Genomic DNA, 21267 nt, shown 5'->3' with positions numbered 1-21267 from the left:
GAGGCATGCACACACACACTCTGCGAGTTACCGCTGATAATCCTTTCTAGAACTATTCACACACCTGCCTCAGTTCTTTGCTCCCGGCAATTGCCAGCAGAATCCTAGCCAAGATGGCCCTTTATCGGGATTGTTAAGCTGCGTAAGTAGAGAACCAGGGCCCTTTCCTGACCACCTATACAGCTTTTATCATTTATTTACATTACTTCTCTTCATAGCTCTTAACTACATTTTACTCTGGTAGAATTTCCTCCCTGTTAAGCTTGTATTTCCAATTAAATATAAGATCCTTAAAGCAAGTGATTATGGCTTACAGTTCTCTAGAGGCCAGCACAGGATCAGGGCTTATACTACATACATTGTGGTTGACGGAAGAAAACAAACTTCCTGACGGTTCCCACCGATTACTGCCGATTTGAATCATAGCCAGTGCTCCGTGACTGGAAACTCAGCCTCGCGAGAGGCACCTTCGGTGTTAGTTAAACTTCATGGAAGTTTTGTGATTTGGCCGCCGTAGGGCTCCGTGTTCCACCCTCAGCCCCAGCCCATGATGGATGAGGATAAGGCCAGCAGAGCTGGGGTGACAGGAGGTGGAAGGGAAGAAACCTGCCCTTGGAGAAGGCCTGCTGCGTGCCAGGCAATTTGCACGTCCTTTGATTTCAACTTTACAAGATCCCAGGAGGTGAATAGTGTTATCTCGGTTTGCAAGATGAAACCACGGGGGAGTCAGAGAAGTTCGGTGGTCTGTTCAGTTCACGCGGCACGAAGAAAGAGCTGTAGAAGAAGCATCTGACACCGGATCCTTGCCCGCTCCACTCTCATACAGGGAAGGACCAAAATCGACGGCGAGGACGGAGGTAATAACCCACGTGACAACGCAGACAGGACCACACACACGTGGGCTGCACATGATCATGTATGAAGTGCTTCGACAGGCATATCTGAGCTGACCCTCGCACAAACCTCACCGACAGGCACCGCGGTGCTTCTGCAGGGTCAGATGAAGGACCTACAGTTCCGTGGCTGGACCACAGCCCCGAGGGGTGCCAGCCGTTCAGCAGGATGAGTGTTTATGTCCCTAAGGTCAGGGGGCCGGTGTCACTGCCTTGACCGGTAACGGCAGGTACCCAGAGCTTTAGAGCAGTGGTGTGTCTCAGCAAGGCCTGGGAGCTTTTCCACCACACACGTGCACATACGTGCACACAAGTGGCCATACACATGGCTGTGCTACAGCCTTCCTCCCCCTCCCCCATCCACTACCTTCAGGGCCCTTCCCTCCTTGGGAGGACGTGCGCCTGCCTTAACACAAGGGCCCAGGTGACACATCTCAGATCCGCCAACTCAGGATCAGTTCCCTTCTGCCGACAGACTGTGAACACTAACACCTAAAGCCAACGTAGGGAAAATGGTGCTTCAGCAGAAAACTATGAATTGTTGAGCCCACACCCTCCCAGGGGATCTGACTCTCGCCTCTCACGGCCTTTGAGCTCTGTGAACCGCAGGTAGCGGAAGGCAACGCAAAACAGCTCTCTCGTAGACAGGGAGATGCTGTCAGGCGATGGCGCAGGTGACTTCCCCTCCCCCCATCGAGGAGCGTCCCGGCTTTGCCTCCGTGCATTTCAGCATCCTTGACTCTAAGTATGTCAGTCCTTGGGATTATGCTTTGAACGGATTTTAACGTGTTACCGGGTCCCCCTCCTCTGTAAGAGAGTCGGGATTTAGCTTTTTTTTTTTTTTTTTTTTTTTCAACTCATCCTTTAATGCAGTGTAGTAACAGGTCAAGAGGCAGACGGCGCAGCCCTGTCCCCGAGGAGACCAGAGTCCCTCAGGGGAGGTGGAGCAGCTGCCAGGCTAAGACCCTGTGCGTCCACTTCTGCAGCCCTTCCCGTCACGCAGAGACTTTCAAAGCCTGCGGGAAACCTCAGCGGACCCTCCTCAACACAGAGCCTCCCTGGTCCTGAGCACGGGTCAGATGTGTTGTTCCAGAGGGCGAGGGGTCTTTTTCTTCAGGTCCCCTTTCCTCCACGTTGGTGGGTTTGTGCTCATGGAGGCATTCGTTCCAGGCGGAGAGATCTTGGTGGGAGAATTCATGGGTTTCCTGCACCAGGCCACCCCAGGAAAGAGAGGGGCAGAGACGGGCTGTGAACAGGGGCAGGGGATAATGGTTACTTAGCAGTGTGGGTGTCTGCGGTCTAGGAGGTCAGGAGGAGGCCAGGGAGTAGAGCCACGGAGTTCACTGCACCTCCAGACACTTGGGGGCCGTAACAAAGGTGGGTTTCCCATTCTGTCCGCCGAGCGGACTTTCACCTGTTTATCTCCACCTAGAAGTGTTGTTAATACTGACTTGAGACGGGTTGTCCAAAGATTAAGTCAACAAGCACTGGATGAGCATCCACGCTGTGTCTGGTACCGTCAGCACAGAGGCAGCGTTCCTCCAAGTGCAGCCAACGGCCCCCTGATGAGAATGGCTACGATTCCTCGTCAGGGTGGAGATTCTTGGGCTCCACCCCAAACGGTCAGTGGGAAGTCTCCACGCTAAACAACCTCCTTATTTACACCCAGTGAAGTTTGAGAATTACTGAAAGGGAATCATTATACTAACTAGGCAAAGTGGAACGCCTGGACTACAGAGTCGTCACATGTTGGGTTGGGATTTGGCCGCTGTAGGGCTGGGTTGCTGGAACGGGCTTCTATCCCATCGGTACCATGGAGCTCATCATATCTATATGACCTGCCTCACAGAAATGGTATGACAACCAAGTGGGATCATAAACGTGAAAGTGCTTTATATGCTGTGAGAGCAAATACTATCACCCGCCTGCCTTAAATTCTTCCCGAAACGAACTTGAGTTGATGAAAAAGTGACTCAATCAATGACGAGTTATCCAGTGTCTGAGAAGGCGATAGCCCATAAATATCTGTGGATGAATGAATTCTCTGACAGATGGTGGAATACAACCGTCTCCTCTTACAGGTGAACAACGGCGTAGGACGAAATGTCAACGTAACTTGGCCAAGATCAGGAGCTAGACCGTGACGACATCTTGCCCAGACCAAGAAGGCAGGACACAGGGCCAGGCATCTTTGGGGTGGGGGGCGGGAGTTGGGGGAGAAACCTGCCGTGTGGTCAGGACACATCGTCACAGAAGGCAGAGACCCCGTTATACCATCAGGCCGAGGATGGAAGGAAATGCCGGGCTCAGCCTAAACTGGGGAAAACAGAATCACACCTGCCTCCAGAAATGGCCATGAATTCTGTACAACTGAGGACAGAAAGAGCTGATAAATGACATCGCTTCATCTGGAACCCAGTTTCCGAAACGGCCCCCCTGAGGTGGCCCAAGTTTTAAGCCTGGTGACAATCCTGAGCAGGGCTGGCCCCAGACCTCCCATCACGATGAGAAACACAGGCCACAGGCATAAAATAGGGCCCGGGATGCTGCTTCTCTCAAGGTCTTTAACACGTGCATGTCTCAATATTTTCAACCCAAATAGAGGAGGGGCTGCTGTTAGCATCTCGCATGAATAAAAGAAAGTAGTAAAGCGACAAGAAACCACTCAGAGATTAATCATAAGGAGTACTGAAGTTAGTCACTCTGCAAGAATCATGGACAATCCAAGCTTCTCCTGGGCAATGTATGTCTGGTGATGCGACACAAAGAATGACAGCAAGGGACCGTGAGGAGGTTAGAATCTGCTCATTTAGAGAGGACTGGGGAGAGAAAGACAGATCCTCCCTTTTTTAAAAAAAATAAATTTATTTATTTTTGGCTGCGTTGGGTCTTCGTTGCTGCGCGCGGGCTTTCTCTAGTTGCGGCGAGCGGGGGCTACTCTTCGTTGCGGTGCGCGGGCTTCTCATTGCAGAGGCTTCTCTTGTTGCGGAGCAGGGGCTCTAGGCACGCAGGCTTCAGTAGTTGTGGCTCGTGGGCTCGGTAGTTGTGGCTCGCGGGCTCTAGAGCGCAGGCTCAGTAGCTGTGGCGCACGGGCCCAGCCGCTCCGCGGCATGTGGGATCTTCCCGGACCGGGGCTCGAACCCGTGCCCTCTGCATCGGCAGGTGGATTCTCAACCACTGCGCCACCAGGGAAGCCCCAGATCCTCAGCTTTCTGTCAAGGTGACAAAAGCACGTGGACCACAGGGCTGCCCCGAATCCACACACACTGTCTCGGCTTGCTGTCGCCAGATGCCAGGTCACGAGAAAAACACAGAGGGCTCTCACCTTCCAACTCTGGCACCCGGACCTGCCCTGGAGTCTTCCAGAGATAGGAAATCTATAGATAAACTTGTATAAGTGGGGCTCGGGCCGGGGGAGGTGGGGTGGAGGGGGCACAAACTAATCCAGTGAGGGACAATGAGAGCAAAAACCCGGGCTTCCCTGGTGGCGCAGCGGTTGCGCGTCCGCCTGCCGATGCAGGGAAGCCAGGTTCGCGCCCCGGTCCGGGAGGCTCCCACGTGCCGCGGAGCGGCTGGGCCCGTGAGCCGTGGCCGCTGGGCCTGCGCGTCCGGAGCCTGCGCTCCGCGGCGGGAGAGGCCGCAGCAGGGGGAGGCCCGCGTACCGCAAAAAACAAAACAAAACAAAACCCTAGTATTTTACTAAGTGCAAATTGCCGACACCCTTTCAGCCCTAATGTGCAGCAACGCTCTCGGCATTAATAGGAAGTTTAATCATCGCAATACAGTCTCAGGGGATCCCAGTTATTCATTTAACAAATACCGGTGTTCTGTAGCAGAAACAGTGATCAAAACCCAATGCCTGTCTCGTGGAGCCTGCCATCTACTCAAGGGGCAGATAACACACAGATGCATTTATCATATATTCAGCAAAAGAAAAATAAAGGCTAAGGACATAGAGGGTGAGCCCAGAGTTCAATTTCAGATGCAGAAAACGGGAGCCAGCCCGGTGAGGGCAGAGCAGCCCGACGGAGGCCGGAGCACGTGCAAAGGTGCGTTTGAAAATTGGCGGGGAAGCCATGTGCCGGACGTGCAGGCCAAGAGCAGGAGGCTGGCAGGACAGTCAGTGAGGTCCCCAGGGCCCAGCCACGGAGGACCTGTACCCGCGATGAGCTTCAGACTGAATTCTAAGTGGGACTGAAAGGACACATTAGTATCGGAGCAGGAATTCAAGACGTCTGTTCCCCAGAAACCATCCGTCTTTGTCATCTCCTTGATCTGCAAAAGCACTGTGCTCTTTTGCTTCTTCCCTGAAAATTTCAAATATGTATGCTCTCCTGGTTAATTATTTACAGAGTACCTGCCTGATGTGCCCTGGGCCACCAGGAACTGATAAAAGAACAAATGAAGAGATAAAATAACAGCTGGGTGGTGGAGAGGGCACACAAGGGAGGGAATAAATTAAAAGCAACCAAGGGCAACGCTCCGAGAACAAAACGTGCATTCGGTACTAAACCGCAGGGCCGGCAATGAAATTCAGCATCATTTGTGGTTCTGAGACTTTGCAGCATAAAATTAATATACAATGAGGGTCATTAACGTATAGGAAGCCTCAGTTAGCTACATGGAAGCACTCAATTTATGGAAAAGTGACATATGTAAGATGATCCCAGGGACTGATCAATACAGACACTTCTGATTCTGTCCTGGGGTAAACAGCAGCCAGCTGCATCTCCTAAAATGTATTACATTTACTTCTATACTCTAATGCAACCGATAACTTCTGTTTAGAAATACAGTCCTTCAAGAAGACAGTCACAGCGTCAAGGGTCTCACGTCCCAGTCACAGCCCTGGGCCCTGACAAGCTGTCCGTGGGTCTCAGTGCCAGAGTTTGAAAGTCAAAGTCAGGTCAGTGACCACCCAGCGTCCCCCTCTCCAACAGGTCTGCCCTCTGGTCATGGTCCTCCCACACGGCAAACGCTGACCAGTCCCCTGCTCTCATCACTGAAGTCACTAAGGCAGGAAGAGGGCCAGCCGCTTTTAAAGATTTTTCAGCCCACCTGTGGGAAAATGATGAACCTCGTTAGTAAACAAAGAAATACAAATGAAAGCAGAGGGTTACTGAGCGATAGCAACAGCAAGGCCTTCGAGAAACTGAAGAGCCTTATTCTGAAAGCACGGCCAGGCCTTGGGTCAGCGATGGAGGAGAGGGTCCCCCAGGTGGGAAGCCCTCTCCCGAGGTCCCCGCCAGCCTCACAATCACTGGTCAGGGAACACTTCTGGCCTCCATTTTTTTGCTTAAAAAAAAAAAAGTGGGTTGGACTTCCCTGGAGGTCCAGTGGTTAAGACTCCGCGTTTCCACTGCAAGGGGCGCAGGTTCGAGCCCTGATTGGGGAACTAAGATCCCACATGCCATGTGGTGCGGCCAAAAAAAAAAAAAAAGAAAAAGTGGATTTAACTCCACACTGTATTTTAGCTTAAATAAGAACCAAAATAGTAACCAGACTCGGTTGTTAACTTAGATGATCAAATCAGGTTGTAAATCTTTTGAAAAGTGAGTCTGATGGCAAAGTATAAAAGATATTCTCACCAAACTACTTGATTTATTTATTACAGTACTTCACATAAAAGTGAGCACAGGGGGCTTCCCTGGTGGCACAGTGGTTAAGAATCCACCTGCCAGTGCAGGGGACACGGGTTCGAGCCCTGGCCCGGGAAGATCCCACATGCCACGGAGCAGCTAAGCCCGTGTGCCACAACTACTGAGCCCGTGTGCCACAGCTACTGAAGCCAGCGCGCCTACAGCCCGTGCTCCACAACAAGAGAAGCTACCGCAATGAGAAGCCCGTGCACCGCAACAAGGAGTAGCCCCCGCTCGCCGCAACTGGAGAGGGCCCGCACGCAGCAATGAAGACCCAACGCAGCCAAAAATAAATAAAAATAAAGTATATTTATTAAAAAAAAAAAAAAAAAGCTAGCACAGGGTTCAATTTTTGTTTGGGTTTACTGAACTAATAAATGGATTCATCTGGCATTATGGGGGCACACCCACACGTGTCCTGCCCAGATGCTGTGGGCCCAAGACAGCACAGGCTGGGGGGCCAGCCGGCTTTGCTGCTTCCCTGTGAGTCCACGTGTCCCGATGCCTCTGCCGCCTCTGGCCACCACGACCAGATGCACTGCATCCCCAGGTGATCATGTCTGCCTTTTGCGGGGGTCTGAAGGCCCCTCTCCTGAGCCCTCCAGCAGACACCCGGCCAGCAGCTTGGTGGACGGTAAGAAGTTCTAAGCTCTGCCTTCCTTAAGTGGGTCACTTTGGCACCTACTACACCAAGCCCAGCCTGTGGAGGGCAGGTGATCTCTGCACAGTCAAATCATGTTTCCATAGGAAACGAAGTCATGATTAAAAGATAAATCCCTTTCACCACTCCCGCTCCCTGAACACTGTGGCTTAAGCTATAGTTTTTTACAGTAAACAATTTCCTACTTTGGGGTACTGCTTTACGCGTACTGACTGGCCTGCAGGAGCGGTCAGGTAAACTCGGCCCATTGTTAACTAAATCCCCGGCACGACTGCCCTGAAGGACCCCTGCATGGACTCGGTCATTCGCATATTCCACGCAGCTCCAGGACCCGACCTGTACCTGCCCTGGGGTGGCCGTCCGTCTGTCCGTGCAGTGCCCTCAGCCCCACCCCAAGCCCACTCAAGCGAATCTTCAGTTTGCAAAGTGGCCCGTATTTAAAGTCAGACCATTCCCAACACGCCCTGCCAATTTCGCTAAAGAGAAATCCACGTGGTCATTTGGGTCTCAGGCAAGAAGAAACAGAACTACAGGCAGACAGAAACTGCGTTTTATTTATACAGCACAAGAAGGAGAAGAGTTTGTCAGGAAATTTTACAGTTCTTTTTACTAATTTGTTTTAAGTGCTGAGAAAGAGAAGGTAAAGGTCACCCAGAATCCCACCATCTACAGGAAGGAAGTGACACCAACTCCCCGTCCACACGGCACTTCCTCCCGGGATCTGCCCCCTGTCTCCTACATGTGTACACAGACACACACACACCCTTTGCTTACATAAAATAGAATCACGTGGTAACTTTTTTGTTTGTTTGTTTGTTTTTTGTTTTTTTTTTTGCGGTACGCGGGCCTCCCTCTGTTGTGGCCTCTCCCGTTTCGGAGCACAGGCTCCGGACGCGCAGGCTCAGCGGCCACGGCTCACGGGCCCAGCCGCTCCGCGGCACGTGGGATCCTCCCAGACCGGGGCGCGAACCCGGTTCCCCTGCATCGGCAGGCGGACGCGCAACCACTGCGCCACCAGGGAAGCCCCACGTGGTAACTTTTTGACAGCGCCTCCTGAGCATCTTCTCAGAGTCACGACTACAAAGCTCCGACTCGGCACCCCTAGATGGACGCACCGAATCTGGCATACCTGTGCCCAGGCTCCTAACTATGGTGGAAACACTTAAAAAAAAAATTTTTTTTTTTTTAATTTATTTTTGGCTACGTTGGGTCTCTGTTGCTGTGCGCGGGCTTTCTCTAGTTGCAGCGAGCGGGGGCTGCTCTTCGTTGAGGTGCGTGGGCTTCTCATTGTGGTGGCTTCTCTTGTTGCGGAGCACGGGCTCTAGAGTGAGCGGGCTTCGGTAGTTGTGGCACACGGGCTTGGTAGTTGTGGCTCACGGGCTCTAGAGCGCAGCCTCAGTAGTTGTGGCGCACGGGCTTAGTCGCTCCACGGCATGTGGGATCTTCCCGGACCAGGGCTCGAACCCGTGTCCCCTGCATTGGCAGGGTGGATTCCTAACCACTGCACGACCAGGGAAGTCCCGATGGTGGAAACATTTTTGCTGACATGACGACTTTCCAAGGTAGACAGGGACTATTAACTCTGCTTTATGTGTAAGAAAATTAAGGATGAGAAGGTTAAGTGCCTATGGAAAGTCACAAGGCTGGTAAGTGGAGAAGCAGGACACAGATGTCAGACTCCAGGCGCCCTCCTGGTCCCAGCTGCCTCTTGTTAGCCATTAACCAGGTGCAGACACCCTCGGACATCCTCTCTGTGGCTGAGGAGGTCACGGCGTGAGCGGGGAGAGAACCTTCATCTTCATCTTAGCAAAAGAAATCTTCCTCCTTGAAATGGATGGATGGTGTGAAGCGGATAAGAGGGGTTTTAAAAAATATGTTTGACAACATTATAAATAAGCCATTGTCTTTGGCCAGTATTGACCGATGGGCAGCTTTCTAGAGAAGGGATAAGGGAAGTATCTAATGGGGGGCGTGGACAGGAGCCCAGCACTCCTGGAAGACAGAGTCGCTAGGAAGCAGGGATGCTGTGACAACAGCTGGATGGACCTCGCAGGACCCCAAACGGGAAGATGAGAACAGCAAGAAAGAGGATGGTGGAGGGAGTCGTCAGGGAAACGTGGACGCAAGTGGTGGGCCCAGGAGGAGGGCAAAGCCGGTTCCTGGAATTTCCCAAAGTGCAATTCCTGGGAAGACGGTGGCCCAGCCTGTTGACAAGGGGTAAGGCCACAGCAGGGCTGGTCAGTGGCAGAGGACGTCCCTCCGGTCCTGACGGCAGGCTTAGCAGAACACACGCCCGCCCTGCTCACTGGAGGAGTTGAAAACCGTGGGTGATTTAACACAACCTGCTTTACGAGGGTACCAATCGTTCCGGTTTACTTCGAACTAATTTAGTCCTCCAGCGAACATTTCCTGAGAGCCTACAGTGTGCCGTGCACTGCACAGGACACAGAGAACAGAAGGGAGAAGAAGACACAGCATCCAATGGGAGACACTGGAGTGTAAATAAATACAGGAGGGTGAACGAACGTCTCCCTAGAAATAGACAACGGTGCACTGGGGCTTTTGGGAAAAGTTAAAGCCACACTGATGAGAAGAGAGAGGAAACGCTTCCCAGAGGAAAGAGCCTTTGGCCAGGTCTTGAAGACAAAGTCAATTCAAAACTCAGAAACTGGAGGGAACATGCTCTCGAAGGGGGAGAAGGCCCGAGAAGCACCATCTGCACAGACTCATTTGCACGTGTAAGTGCCACAGCCCCGTGTGTGCTGGGAACCAAGGCCCTGCGGAGGGGCTGCACAGAAACCCCACTGCACGAAGCTTCGCATTCGTTCTGGAAAAGCACTGCCCTAGGGGCAGCTTCTCTGGCCCCTGCTACTCGCTGTAAAACGATTAGGTGTCGGTGCAACAGAAAAATTTTTCTACCCCTGTTGGCAAGCTTAAAGGCCCATAGTCCTTCCTGCAGATAAGGCAGTACATCCTGTTTCCTTGGTGAATGTTAATTTTTTAAAATATTTTCCATGTTTTTCCCCACTTACCCTCTGATTCAGAGGCAGTAACCACATTAGACCCAAGTTTCAACGTCCCTGGTATAGACCTTTGTCTCTTCCTGAAGGTCATGATTTATCCTTCTAAGAACCTGAAATAAAACATCATCGGGGCTTCCCTGGTGGCGCAGTGGTTAAGAATCCGCCTGCCAGTGCAGGGGACACGAGTTTGATGCCTGGTCCGCGAAGATCCCACATGTCGTGAAGCAACTAAGCCCGTGCACCACAACTACTGAGCCTGCGCTCTAGAGCCCGCGAGCCACAACTATTGAAGCCCGTGTGCCTACAGCCCGTGCTCCGCAACAAGAGAAGCCACCGCAATGAGAAGCCCGCGCACCGCAATGACGAGTAGCCCCATGTCGCCGCAACTAGAGAAAAGCCCGCGTGCAGCAACGAAGACCCGATGCAGCCAAAGATTAAAAAATAAATAAGTAAATTTATTTTAAAAAACAAAATTATTATCCTCTTGAATCACTTTCTCCATTTACGCTGGCAGGTTATCTATTTTACCATCTCTGTCTTACTTCCACCTAGCTATTTGCTATGCTATTTGGAATTTCTCATCTTAGATCTTGAGTCCTGGATGTCAGCGGTCTCGTCTTTTCGTTTTGTATTTTTCACACTCCATAATGATCACACTCAGACTGAGAAACAAACGTCCGTAACCGTCTCCTTCCTCCCCAAATAGAAATGAGGCCCAGGCAAATCCCTTTTCTGTAAATAGACACAATCGACATTAGTCCTGAGCCTGCCGACTGAGTCAATACTTCAGTAGACAGAGTGTACCACGGCAGAGACAGGATGAAAGCCAGCCTGCGGGTCTAGCCTGCTGGTGTTATTTCCAGAAATCGCTGTTTGCAGAAAAAGTGAGCTTTACAGGAATATCAAAATAAGAAAGAGCGTACACCGGTACAGTCAGAGAACCGAAAAAATTTTTAAAAAAAGATTTTCAAATAACAATTCCATAAGATGAGAAACAAATTTGCAAACTATAATTGAAGGTACTAAAATCAAGCATCAAAACAGTGCTTTATTAAAGCGTTATAATTCTTTTCATGTCTTCAGAAAGCCCATTATTTCTATGTTTGAGGTGTTCCTTGTGCAACACTCCAAGAGGATCACAGTGTTGTTCTGCATCTATAATCAGAAATTAAAATTATTAGACATAAAATCAGTTTCCTAAAACTATAAGACAGAAAATCAGTTTCCAGGAACCATGAGAGCTGTTCCAAAGCACAAGAGCTATGAGGATTCCCTAAATTAAACTGTCTTTTAAAATAAGGCCAAGAGGGCTTCCCTGGTGGCGCAGTGATTGGGAGTCTGCCTGCCGAGGCAGGGGACACGTGTTTGAGCCCTGGTCAGGGAAGATCCCACATGCCGCGGAGCAGCTAAGCCCGTGCGCCACAACCACTGAGCCTGCGCTCTAGAGCCCGCGAGCCACACCTACTGAAGCCCGCGCACCTAGAGCCCATGCTCCGCAACAAGAGAAGCTACAGCGATGAGAAACCCGCGCACCGCAACGAAGAGTAGCCCCCCGCTCACCACAGCTAGAGAAAGCCCGCGCGCAGCAACAAAGACCCAACGCAGCCAAAAATAAATAAATAAAATAAATAAATTTTTAAAAAAATTATTTTAAAAATAAATAAAATCAGGTCAAGGGTATCTGGGGGGAGAGAAGAGTTTAAGGTAATGGCTTAGTACAGAAAACCCATAAATAGAACTCATTAATAAGACGTGAATACAATACTTGGAGAGTTTTTACTTTGCTATACTACAGACCTGGCGACCAAGTAATTATCCACTGACGGAAGACTGGGAAAAATGTCTCTCAGCAGGATGAACACATCACCGCGCGTGATCCCGTCCCGGAAACAGGGCCTTCCCCGCAGGGTCTTCAGTGCTCTCCATCTTGTTTCAGCGGGACCCAAGGGGCAGGGCTGACTTGCCAGGGGCCCTGACCACACTTGTTAACGCCAGGGGAGAGAGCGCTCCTCTGGCGTCAGTGGGAACGTTATCTTTGGCCACGAGAGACACCAGCTCCGCGTTAATAAAATTAGAGCGATGACACCAACTCTGTCTGCAGCAGCTCCCACCACTGGTGCAAAGTCACATCTCCTGGGACAGAAGTCACAAATACCCTCTTCAATTTAACTGCTTCCTTCCAGGCCTTTCGATCACGTCCCCACTGTGAAATGTCTTAACAGCTGCTGTCGTCTTCCCCGTGAGACCCTGGCACAAGCCTCCTATAGAGGAAATAATCTCTACTTCCCAATCCCATCCATTCCCCGAGACCTCAAGAGGAAGGGAGATCCTACTGACGTCATTGGGAATTTGGGATACAGGTGTCAGATTCAGACTCTGTTTCAGTCTTACCACAGCGGATTCGGATTGCACTTTCCAAGACGCAGAAAGGTGGAAGCGTTTGACTTTTTAAGTCGCCTTCCTTGCTCGGTGGATTTTAACTCTTGGCCACGAGTAAGGGGAGCATAAAACCCAACTGCCTTCCCCTCCCTCAGGAGTCTGGGCCCAGGGCGGGGAAACAGGCCAAGCGTTGAGGCTGAAGGACCATCCTTCTCGGCTCCCTGCAGACCTGCACCCTGAGCATCTCATCCCCACTCAACTGATCTCTGGCCTGATCCTTTCAGAAGTGTTTGCGTTTTCCCAGGGGACCTTGGACCTAGAACGTGATGGGATGGCCCGAGCCTCTGCTGTCACCACACTACTGCCCGTACCTGACATGGGCCTGGTCTGGACATCGGGGCCCCCGAAGCCCCTCGGAAAGGAGGGCGCTGCTTCTTCACAGAGGGGCCAATTCCTGAACCATCAGGGTGCAACCAGACACATTAAGGCCAGCAAGAAAGAGCCAGACTTGCACCTATCAACGGACAGGAAAAGCTCATGGATTTCTCACAGTATGCAGTCCTTGAGGATGTATGACTCCCAGAGAGTTCTGGAGAGTGAAAACAATCCAGGCTGCCCACAAAGACAGATGTCACCGAGTCCTCTCAGGTGAGGGGCTGACAGCGGAGAAGAGAGGAACTCAGACACAGCTGCTCCAGTCACTTACTGCTCTGGAGGGACCAACGGGAGAGGGCGGCCCACTTGGATTCAAGAGCAGGAAACTTCAACCGTTACGGAAACCTTAAACTTTCACAGTAGTTTGACCACGGCGATCTGAGGAAACTGCTGTTCCTCCCATCTCTCCTTTATTTAGTAAATGTTCACTGCGAGCCTGCTGTGCCCTGGAACGCGGGTAGGCAGGGGTAACATCGCGACTTACAAATTAGCCTTTGCCAGCATCGGTTTCCCATCTAACACCGTGCTCCCCGCCCACCCAGGGGCCCGACCAGACATCTGCCCGCTGGCTGGCCGGCGTCCTCTCCCCCCCGCATCTCCGCACCTCATCAAGTCTCTCCTGTGAGCGTCCATATCCCTCCGTCCTCACTGCCACGCCCGGATGTGCCCCCCATGCAGTCCTCTCCTGTTAACCCTCTCCTGGACCTCACCCCTTTCCTCTCCGGGCCTTTCCCCAGAGTGGAACCAGAGTCAAAACTCTCTAGAGCAAATCCCATTGTGGGACCTCAAAGTCCTTCAAAGGATCCTCCACCACCTTGCAGATGAAGTTCAAGTTGTTTAAGGGGGCTGGGCTTTCCCGCTCCCCAGACTGGACACGCCCAGCACCCCCCATCCCGCAGGCTCTCCTTCCAGGGCTCTGCTCAGGCTGCTTCCTGTGCCCTGAACACTCGTGCCACCCACACCCTCCTTCACACGACTCAGTCTTACGTGGAGCCTCCTCTGGCCGCCACGTCTGGGTGCCCCCTCCCGGGCTCCCCTCCCCCCCCATGCCGTGGCACCTACGCCCCACTCTGAACAAGCCTGTCGGCTCATCTGGATCCCCTAGCCCCCCAGCACATCATCAGGGCCTGCACGCAGCAAGTAATCAGCGAGCGTCCCAATGGGTGGATGAGAACACAGATGAGCGGCCCCTCCCTCCCTTGTGTGTCTAGATTTATCATCTGTGATAAATAAAGTGAACTGATAACTCTCATGCAGGTCATAGAATCATAGATGTGGGATTTTCTTGGATACTCTCAACTTCAAGGTCTCTACTCCTCTAAGCCCCTAACCTTTAAAGTGTCATGGCTGCAGCTAGCTAGGAAATGCCTCAAATCAGTGGGCCATAGTCCCTTAAAAAATAAGTATATGTTAGAAAAATATATTTCAAGACCATGTGTTCCTGTTGGCTTCCGGGAAAATATGGTGGCCACACATACAGAGGGAAGTCTCCACCTCGCTCTAGAGAAAGCTGGCCTGGAAAGAAAACATCTGGATGCAGAGGAGTTGAAAACTGATTCAAGGTCACCCGGAGAGCTCCTGGCAAAGGTGGAGGTAGACTCCATAACCCATACAACTCAACCTGAATTCTGCTTAGCGATGTTTCTTCCATATTCTCTCTGGCACCAGTCTCCTCCAGCTCAGTGCTACTAACCAAGATGGACTGTTTCATGGAACAAGAACCATTCTACCAAGGAAGCCCCTCTAGGTGGGTATGAGGAACTTAAAATTCAGAGGACCCTATTTCCACTAGATTCTGGAATTGGCACCCAGCCAGACGCAGCCACCCTCTACGGAAAGGCAGAGAGAGAATGAGACAAGCGGAGACAAGTCCTCCGCTTGTTTCGACGCAGACCCAGGAGCCAGCAGCCCGCAAACCAACAGGGAAGACAAGCTATTTGTAAAGGGCACTTTGGATCAATCCTACCCTTTCACCCACTCACAAAGACACACTCCCCAACACACAGAGGCCCGAGGCCACGGCGCCTGCTCGTGGCTGATTACCTGGCTCTCACACACGTCCGCTGCCTTTACCCCCTGAACCAAAAAGCACTTGTCTTTGTCACTCACAATCTGGCCTAAAGTGTATTCATTGCTAAAAAGAAGAACAGCTTGAAGCAGAAGAATAGGGACGAAAAATGGTTATTTGAGGAGAAAAAAGCTTTTGGCTGCCTCTTAAAGGAAACAAAAGCCTCCTATTACAGCCTGAGCAAGCGTTTATTAATAATATTGCTGCCAGGGCTTCCCTGGTGGTGCAGTGTTTGGGAGTCCGCCTGCCGATGCAGGGGACACGGGTTCGGCCCTTGGTCTGGGAAGATCCCACATGCCGCGGAGCAACTGAGCCTGTGAGCCACAACTACTGAGCCTGCGCGTCCGGAGCCTGTGCTCCGCAACAGGAGAGGCCGCGATAGTGAGGGGCCTGTGCCCCGCGATGAGGAGTGGCCCCCACTCGCTGCACCTGGGGAGGGCCCTCGCTTCTGTGCGCAGCCCAAAATAAATAAATAAATTTATTAAAAATAATAGGGCTTCCCTGGTGGCGCTCCGTGCCCCGGTCCGGGGGGATCCCACGTGCCGCGGAGCGGCTGGGCCCGTGAGCCACGGCCGCTGAGCCTGCGCGTCCGGAGCCTGCGCTTCGCAACGGGAGAGGCCACAACAGTGAGAGGCCGGCGTACCGGAAAAAAATAAATAAATAATAATAATATTGCTGCCAGCCTTTTTTCCAGATTCGATTTATAACCCAAGAGACACAAGCACCTGCGCTGGTGAGGCAAAGCCTGGGAGAAAACGCCGCTTCTATGACAGCATCGTGCCAGTAACCTGCAGATCCCAGTTTTAACACTTTCAGTAAAAAGAACAACGATCCCTTTCGTTTGTATAACACTGAACCATTTTAAAGGGCTTCTGCATACTTTTCATTTTATCCTCATGACTCTGCTAATACTGGAAGGGCAAGAACATATTCAAATTTTACGGAAAGAATAGGCGTCTCAGAGCAGGTAGGGACCCCGTCTCATTCCCCAGCTGGGCGGCACTGTGTGCCTAATCGATTCATCTTTGTACAAACCCAGAGTGGCAGTTGTTCAGTGAATTGAATAAAAGTCAACAATTAATGACAGCTGAGGACGTGATAATAAGAAAGAGACACTAAATAATAAAAGACCCATCGTGGAGCCGGGCCGTAACAGAACCCACGTGCACTCAGACTGTCACCTCTTAACCTTACCCACGCTGTCAATAAAATGTATCACATTGTATGGGACCTAAATCTATACAGATCTCCCTCCTCTCCTCACTCTACCCGGTGGCGGCCACTGGCCAGCCCCCAGCACCACACCCCAGACTCCACGGTGAACCCATGGCGCCGGCCGGCCGGTGTTTCTGTTCCCCAGATGGGGGCCTGAGCCTGTCTACACCTCACGTTGTGTGGACTCAGCACTAAAAAAGTGGAACCAGGGACATGGTGGCTACTCCTCCGTGCAACGGAATTTGATGGCTTTATTTTTTTATTTTTTTTATTTTTTCTTTTTGCGGTACGCGGGCCTCTCACTGTTCTGGCCTCTCCTGTCGCGGAGCACAGGCTCCGGACGCGCAGGCTCAGCGGCCATGGCTCACGGGCCCAGCCGCTCCGCGGCACGTGGGATCCTCCCGGACCGGGGCGCGAACCCGCGTCCCCCGCATCGGCAGGCGGACTCTCCACCACCGCGCCACCAGGGAAGCCCTTGATAGCTTTATTTTTAAATCCGTGTACTTATATATTGTACATTATGATAGATGGTTGCTTGTTGGCGTTTTTCAAACCACGTTCTCAACCACGAGCAGGTACTGAGGAAAAGGTCCCTGCTTCCCACTGTGATCTCGCCTGAGCTCTGCACCCCCTAACACAGGCTGCTTCAGGGTGCCCACCATGGCCAAGACACCTTCTGCAGAGCATCCTGCAAGGCCAGGAACGTAAACATCCGTACCAGTAGGTTTCTTTTCTTTCCCAAAGAGCAAAACTAACCCAAAGGGCTTCAACTTAAATTATCTTTCACAGCTGTTTAATGCCTAAGATATTCAACGCACTGAAAGAGAGGTAAGGTGAGCCTCCTGCCTTCAAGGACCCACAAGGAGAGTTAAGTAATTTAAATCCTTCTAGGATAGCGTTTTGTTAACTGACTTTCCTGCTATGGCCTTCGCTAGACTAAGCACTTCCAGGGGTCAGGGATTATGATTTTTAGCTTGTTTAACCCGATCATAGCTCAGCGCCTGGCACTTTGGAGGCCTTCAACAAATATTGCTGAATGATGAATAAACAGAATAACTAAATAGTTTTTTTAATTGAAGTAGAGTTGATTTACAATGTTGTGTTAATTTCTGCTGTACAGAAAAGTGATTCAGTTACACATATATATATATATGTTCTTTTATATATATATATTCTTTTCGTTTTTGGTTTATCATAGGATATTGAATGTAGTTCTCTGTGCTATACAGTAGGACCGTGTTGTTTATCCATCCTATATATAAAAGTTTACATCTGCTCACCCCAACCTTCCACTCCATCCCTCTCCCAACCCCCTCCCCCTTGGCAACCACCAGTCTGTTCTCTATGTCCATGATTCTGTTTCTGTTTCATAGGTAGGTTCATTTGTGTTATATTTTAGATTCCACACATAAGTGATATCATATGATATTTGTCTTTCTCTTTCTGACTTACTTCACTTAGTATGATAATCTCTGGGTCCATCCATGTTGCTGCAAAGGGCATGATGTCATTCTTTTTTATGGCTGAGTAGTATTCCATTGTATATATGTACCACATCTTCTTTATCCATTCATCTGTCGATGGGCATTTAGGTTGTTCCCATGTCTTGCCTATTGTAAACAGCACTGCTATGAACATAGGGGTACATGTGTCTTTTTGAATTCTAGTTTTGTCTGGATTTATATCCACGAGCGGGATTGCTGGATCATATGGTAACTCTATTTTCAGTTTTCTGAGGAACCTCCATAGTGTTTTCCACAATGGCTGCACCAATTTACATTCCCACCAACAATGAGGAGGGTTCCCTTTTCTCCACACCCTCTCCAGCATTTGTTATTTGTAGACTTTTAAATGATGGCCATTCTGACTGGTGTGAGGTGATACCTCATTGTGGTTTTGATTGCATTTCTCTAATAATTAGCAATGATGAATATCTTTTCATGTGCTTTAGAATATGTAAATAATTGATGGAAGAATGGATGGATGGACAAACGGATGGATGGGCAAAGAATAGACAGAATAATAGGACTTCAGGGTAGGGGACAATTACTGCTGGTTGGAGTACAAGAGGGAGAAAATGCTTGAGCTGGATTTATCAATAATAAAAATACAGACTAATCCTCACATTCAAGAGTCTTCCTCTCTGTTACTGGTTCTGCCCAGAGGCAGGATGTACCTCAGAAACTCATTCTAGTCTATCTCATGCCGCTTTACCTCCAAATTGCCCTGTCCTCTCCCACCACCACCTCCATCTAGATCTATACAGCCTTTGAGACATAACTGAGGATAACCAGGTAAACGGATAAACAGATTGTGGTACATCCATGCAAGAAAATACTTGTCAGTGATACACAGGGATGAAACCACAGACAGGCGTGAACCACAAAGGCAGTACGTGAAGGAAGCCAGACACAAAAGGCTGCCCACGGGCTTCCCTGGTGGCACAGTGGTTATGAATCCGCCTGCCAATGCAGGGGACACACGTTCGATCCCTGGTCCGGGAAGATCCCACATGCCATGGAGCAACTAAGCCCATGAGCCACAGCTACTGAGCCTGCACTCTAGAGGCCATGAGGCACAACTACTGAGCCCACGAGCCACAACTACTGAAGCCCATGTGCCTAGAGCCCGCGCTCCGCAACAAGAGAAGCCACCGCAATGAGAAGCCCGCGCACCGCAACGAAGAGTAGCCCCCGATCGCCACAACTAGAGAAAGCCCGCGCGCAGCAAGGAAGACCCAGCGCAGCCAAAAATAAATAAATAACATAAATAAATTTATTTAAAGAAAAGGCTGCCCACATAGGATGCTGTTTGCCCAATATTCTGGAAGAGGGGCAAAACCACAGGGACAGAAGTCTGATCTGGGGCTGTCAGGGTAGGAGAGGGGAGGGGATTGGCTATGATGGGACGTGGGAGAACTTCCAGGTGAGGACAACGTTCTATGTCAGGATTGTACACGACTCAATACATCTGTCAAAATCATCGAGTCATGCTCTACACCTAAAAAGGGAGAATCTCACTGTATGTAAATTCTCCCTAATAACCCTGACTTTTTAAGAAGCCAAAAAAAAAAAGACCTAACTCAAATCCTCCTCTTAAAAGCTACCCATGACCCTTCTTGCCTCTGGTGTTCCTCTGTCACCCATGTAAGTCATTCAGCAACGAATTATGCCTTGTGGGCATCTCTTCTACGATTGTCATGAGTACTCTTCTACGATTGTCATGAGTACTCTTTTTTTTATCATTTCCTCTTTACATACCCAGCTCTTATCTCCCCACCCAGATGGCCAATTCCTTGGAAACGGATTGTGTAGTACTGTGCAACCTTTATCCACAACTGACTAGCCAGGTCACTGCTTCACACATTATAGATGAGACATGTTCAATAAACACTTGTTGATTTGAGTTAAAAAAACAGCTAAGTAATGATATCTGGGGTACTTCTCCAACCCAAGGTTGAGTATGATAAAGAGGCATGAATATGCCTTTTTCCATTAGACCCACCCCTTCCTGCAGCCTTGTATCATGGATTCTCCTAAATTTACCAAAGTACCATCATCACATAGGAAACCAGTGTTGTTTCACAGGAAGAGAGAAATTCTCCCGTGCATTTGCTGATGTGAGCAGAATTCTGTAATGCTCTTTAAAAATTAAGACCACTACATGTACATCAATAGAAAAATGGATAAAGAAGACGCAGAGTATATACACAATGCAAAATTACTGAGCCATTAAAAAGAATGAAATAATGCTCAGCCATTAAAAAGAATGAAATAATGCCATTATTCTTTGCAACTAAAGATTACTAAGATACTAAGTGAAGTAAGTCAGACAAAGAAAGACAAGTAACATGTGATATCACTTATACGTGGAACCTAGAAAAATGACACAAATGAAATTATTTACAAAACAGAAGTAGACCCACAGACATAGAAAACAAATTTATGGTTTGTTTATGGTTATCCAAGGGGAAAGGCGGGGAGGAGGAATAAATTAGGAGTTTGGGATTAACACACACACACTACTATATATAAAATAGATAACCAACAAGGACCTACTGTATAGCACAGGGAACTCTACTCAAAATCTTGTAATAACCTATCATGGAAACACTCTAAAAAAGAATACACACACACACACACATAGAAAAGAATATATATACATATATATATGTATATATATATATAAAACTGAATCACTTTACTGTATCCCTGAAACTAACAGAACATTGTAAGTCAACTCTATTTCAATAAAAATTTTTTAAAAAATTAAGCCCACTAAGACTGTCATTTGACTTTCCAAAGACATTTGTATTCACACAGACAGAGTTTGTATTATATGAAGAGAAGTTAACAATCTAGCTAGGGACAAAATAAAATGTTGGAGGGTCAGGGCCCTATAGTCCTAGTATATTGTTCTTGAAATAATTACGCTATCATATTCGTGTCATTGTTTTAATTATTAATTTGATAATAATTCGTAAGTAGCCCTAAGTTTCAGGTAGTGTGAAGTGCTCTCAGTAGTCACTGAGGTAGAGAGGACTATCACTACGTTTTACAGGTGAGGAAAGTGGCACTGAAGAGTAGGTCACTTCCCCAAGGACACCCAGCTAGGACGCATCAGGGTCAAACCTAAAAGCAGGTCTGTCTCCACAAAAACCTGCACACAGATGTTTAGAGCAGCTTTATTCACAATTGCTGAAACTTGGAATCAACCTTTGGTAGGTGAATGGATAAATAAACTGTGGGACATCTAGACAATAGAACATTGTTCAGGGATTTTTAAAGAAAGAAGGAGGGGGCTTCCCTGGTGGCGCAGTGGTTAAGAATCCGCCTGCCAATGCAGGGGACACGGGTTCGAGCCCTGGTCCGGGAAGATCCCACATGCCACGGAGCAACTCAGCCCGTGCGCCACAACTACTGAGCCTGCGCTCTAGAGCCCGCGAGCCACAACG

This window comes from Physeter macrocephalus, chromosome 13 (genome assembly GCF_002837175.3).
Source record: "Physeter macrocephalus isolate SW-GA chromosome 13, ASM283717v5, whole genome shotgun sequence".
NCBI classification, from domain to species: domain Eukaryota; kingdom Metazoa; phylum Chordata; class Mammalia; order Artiodactyla; family Physeteridae; genus Physeter; species Physeter macrocephalus.
Note: the sequence above shows the minus strand (reverse complement) of the source record.